This window comes from Coptis chinensis, chromosome 7 (assembly GCF_015680905.1).
Source record: "Coptis chinensis isolate HL-2020 chromosome 7, ASM1568090v1, whole genome shotgun sequence".
Classification (NCBI taxonomy): domain Eukaryota; kingdom Viridiplantae; phylum Streptophyta; class Magnoliopsida; order Ranunculales; family Ranunculaceae; genus Coptis; species Coptis chinensis.
Genome location: NC_141462.1, coordinates 49,079,618 through 49,084,363, shown reverse-complemented (window position 1 = coordinate 49,084,363; position 4,746 = coordinate 49,079,618). Strand labels below are relative to the sequence as shown.

Here is a 4,746-nt window from a genome sequence, read left to right as displayed (position 1 = left end):
AGCCCTCTCACGAGCCTCTGTAGCAGTAGCAGCCCTCTCACAAGCCTCTGCAGTTGCCCTCTCGCCAAGCTTGCTCGCTCTTGCCGTCGGCGTCGCTTCAACTCTTTGCAACAAAGCTCTCTCTTTTGCTTCGCAGCTACCTTCTCTGCTCTTTCCTTAGCATCGGCTGCTGCCCTTCCGTGCGAGCTTGTATTTCTCGCGACAGCGTTCGGCGCATGCTCACGTGCCTCGGCATTGACCTTATCAGCGGTGACCTTTTACACCTTTAGGCGAGCATCGGCTACATTTTGCTCTCTCGCGTGCCTCCCTAATTAGAGAGCGGGGTATATAGTCCCAAGAGTGTGTCCTAATTCTTAAATTCTGGTGTAGTGCAGCAACTTAGGATCCACTCAAAGTTAATTTTGAAAGATTACGGTGAAGACACTTACAACCGCTTTAAACTTAATAGATTGCCAAGTTGCCCACCAAGGTATCCACCAATGTCAAGTCCACTAAGCCGATTTGCTCTCACCTAATCCCCACAATCACCATAACTCAAATCTCTTTCATATTGGCCTAAAACATAAACGTATTCATAACTAGTTGCAAAATAACGACCATTATTATTATTCCCACTACTATAAATCCCATTTTCCATAGTTGAAAATGTAGTATCTCTTCTATCCTCAAACCCACTCCCGAAATTTGTGACTTACTGTTTTAAATATCTGCTGCAGGTCGAGGTTGTGAATTTGAAGGCTGTCTTTGCTTGACCATGTTGAGTGGAAAGAACTTCAAGACAACTCCTCGGGAAGAGCATCGGGGAATGCAGGATTGATTGAACCGAGTCAACTTCACTATTTATTTGTTGCTCTTGGTTGGACCATCATTGAACTGCCGGGCCCAACACTTTCTGAAACCTCACTAACACTTTGAAGGGATGCATCTCGCTACTTGCAGGCATGGTGTTACCTAGTGATGCATTTGATCTCCCTCATTCGAAGGTGGTTGTAGATCAGCCAAAGGCAACACCTTCTTGCGACGGAGCTTCCAAATACTTCGACATTCTGCAAACCCCTACAAGTAAATGTCAGTGGAGTGAACAATAGTAAACATGACAAACAGACCTATTATAACATACTCCTAATATCTTCTGAAGATTCTATATTGTCATTCAGGCTGTCTTATATACTAAACAGATAAAACACTATACATGTTAACATTTGAAAGAATTTCCAAAAACAAAAAAGATAGAAACAAACCTATGCAATCCTTCTTCAGTATGTGCATCCAATGACGAAATCACCTTGAGGATTTTGCTCTAATACCAATATATAAACAACCTATAATCAACATAAACTATTACGATGAAAAATTCCAAAGAACACAATTTACACTAACTCATTCACCTGTGCTCTAATGAAAACAATACTTTCAAAGGTTATACTTTTAACATGGTCTCTCTCCCAGAGAGAGCAAGATTCCCTACCTTTGCTTCTGATAGTGCTTCTCTTGCTACTGCTGTCCACATCCCTCTTTAGAAAGTAGAGAGTCAAAGGTACAAACAGCTCCTTAGGCATCCTAACTCCATCCTGTTTGCCGGCGGAAGCAGTATTTGTTGGTGTAGAAGCCTGGGAAAAAAGTGACCAGGAAACATCTGTTAACCAAAGCGAGTTTTAGGAAAGTACGTACTCATTGACCTTTTGGTGGATTAATCAATACAAATAAGAAGGAATCAAATGGGAGAATAAAACAGAAAAAAAAAAAAAAATCCAATGGCTCAAGAAGAGCGACAATAAGAAGGAATGCTTCAATTGCAAGTTCAAAGAGACAAATGGAAGCCTTTCATACAGATAATATTGAAGTTCATCTCAAGATGAGACCTTGAGGAAGATGCCTTAAAGTTCAAAAAAGACAAGATCTATGGTTTTAAAATTATGAAAGTTCGCAATCAAGAAAAAGGTTATATAGTTCATGTTGGCTGTAGTACAAGCGATTTAAACTTCGAAACATACTAGTTAACCATTTCCGAAAGTAGTAGCAGGGCTAATCTCAAACTTACCAATCACTTTCAAGAATTTCATTCCTCAACCTTCTTAGGGAAACAACAATTAATCTAGGAATTATATCATCTGCATGAGAAGAAAAGCATGGAATGAACTAGAGTTGAACTACAAATTTCAGTATATTCTGGAAGGAAAGGTCTAATGACTCCTCAAGTAACTAGAGTAGCCAAAAAGACCGACTCACTTGCAATACTTATGTGGACACATAACTGGAGCAGCCTTCAGCAAGTTCTTTATATCAGTCTGTTGGAAGAGAGAAAAAGCTATGTAGCAGTCACAACCTAGGAAATCAAACATAAACAATTTGTAAGAAAAACTGAATCTTAGATCAACTGGAACTATTTAATTAATACCGAAATTCTTTTGATTTTTTATTAACCAATCGAACCCAAACCAACGAAATATCCCAATTGAGAAGCGTAAATTTAGTCCAATCTTACAGTTCCAACACAAAGCTTAATTTTCCCAAATTTATCAACAAGAGAACCAAATAAACCTAACTTGAACAGTTCGATACAGTTAAAAAAAAACACTTATAAATTTGCTAGATGGGGTTTGGGTAGAAGAAAAAAAAAAGGAGATCGGGAGAGTGAGAGAGTGAGAGAGAAAGCATACCTGGTTTATTTCCTTCTTCCTCAGCGAGGGTTTGAATGAGGAGACACGAATGGAAAATGGAAAATAAAGACCAAAAGCACAATTTTTTTCTATTTAATTTAATTTAGTCCGTTAGTTCCGAATATACCCTTTTGGCTATTATTTTAGTTGTTTCCTAACGGACACGACTGTTACAAAATATTAAAATACTGCTTTGATAATAATTGGAAAAATAAATTGAAATATACTAACGGAAACCAAAAAAGCTCACAGTTATATCCGTTAGAAAGGTAGTAACGGATATATTTGTTACAAATGAAAATTTTGCCCTGTTACAAAATGGCCCTTATGGTGTAGTGATGGTGTAGTGACGGTGGGTTTCTCACTGTTGCGGGAATCCTAAGAGTCGTAGAACTGTAGAAGTTGTGGGGAGAGACCGAGAGAATAGCGGGAATCCAATTTGAATGAGTTTCGTACTGTGTATTTTTTTTTTCGCGTATTTGACTATTTGGCATAAAGTCATAAACCACAGTAGAAAGTGGAAAATTTATATACCACTGTTTATGTTTAAGGTAGTGGGGATGTGGAGTACTCTCATGCTGGAAAAAAACTAACCATGGTATATGGCCCAACTTATCCCACGGTTTTCATCTAACTGTGACATATACTAGTAAACCAATAACCAAAGAAATTTCCGCCGTGGTATATAAGTATTTCCCACGGTTTTTTAAAGAACCGTGGTATAAACGTTCTTATTGACCGTGGTATATGTGTCATTCTGTAGTAGTGAGAATCCATCGGATCAACCTTTGTTTTGCATCTTTTTTCGCTAATAGATAACGAAGTGCCGCATGGTCAGTGTAGACAATAGTTGGAGAACCCAGTAGGTAAGGACGAAACTTATCCAACGCATATACAACGGCGAGAAACTCTTTCTCAGTGGTGGTATAGTTACGTTGAGCTTCATTAAGGGTTTTACTCACATAGTAAATGACAACTGGCTTATCTTCTCGGCGTTGCCCTAGTACAGCTCCTATAGCATAGTCGCTCGCGTCACACATTAATTCAAAAGGTTTAGACCAATCAGGTGGTTGAATTATGGGAGCGGTAGTTAATGCGGTTTTTAATATCTCAAAGGCTTGTTTGCAACTGAAACTGAAATAAAAAACGGCATCTTTAAGCAGGAGATTGGTTAAAGGTCTAGCAACCTTTGAGAAATCTTGAATAAATCTCCTATAGAAACCTGCGTGTCCTAAGAATGCGCGAATGTCTCGAACTGTTTTTGGTATAGGAAGTAAAGCAATTTTTTCTATCTTAGCTTTGTCGACTTCGATTCCATCCTTTGAAACGATGTGTCCTAAAACTATTCCTTTAGTAACCATGAAATGGCATTTTTCCCAATTAAGAACAAGGTTTTTCTCTTCACAACGTGTAAAGACCTTTTCAAGATTTGATAGACAGCTATCGAAAGAATCCCCATATATTGAGAAGTTGTCCATGAATACTTCCATAAACCGTTCAACCATATCACTGAAAATATGAAGCATGCAGCGTTGGAAAGTACCAGGTGCATTGCAAAGGCCGAAAGGCATTCGTCTATATGCAAATGTACCAAAGGGACAGGTGAACGTTGTCTTTTCTTAATCAGCAGGGTCTATGACTATCTGAAAATAACCTGAATAACCATCAAGAAAATAGTAATAGGCATGACCGGCTAAACGTTCGAGCATCGATCGATGAATGGAAGTGGAAAGTGATCCTTACGGTGGCGGCATTAAGTTTCGCGATAGTCAATGCATATTCGCCATTTTATTGGGATCTGGCGGAAATGCATTCATCTTTATCATTTCACACAACTGTAATGCTAGATTTCTTTGGAACTACGCGGTAATGGGACTCACCCAAACACTATCGAGATAGGGTAAATAATGCCGCATCTAGTAATTTTAACACTTCCTCTCGGACCACATCTTTCATGGTAGGGTTTTAGGCGTATTTGTGGTTCCGCGTGGCGTCTTAGCATTTTCTTCCAGGTGTATCGCGATGGGTGCACACATTAGGTTCAATGCCTTTAATGTCATCGAGGGACCATCCAATAGCGAGCGAT

General features: G+C 39.1%; 1 long non-coding RNA gene across 1 annotated transcript; it reads right to left on the bottom strand.

Annotated features, from left to right (window-relative positions):
* Positions 1-1,241: 1,241 nt before the first annotated feature.
* On the bottom strand, positions 1,242-3,382 carry LOC147487794 (uncharacterized). The gene is made up of 4 exons (XR_015202937.1): positions 2,230-3,382; positions 2,042-2,111; positions 1,469-1,610; positions 1,242-1,322 (listed from the first exon to the last, which is right to left on the bottom strand). It is a non-coding gene; the product is annotated as an uncharacterized LOC147487794 (long non-coding RNA).
* Positions 3,383-4,746: the final 1,364 nt, after the last annotated feature.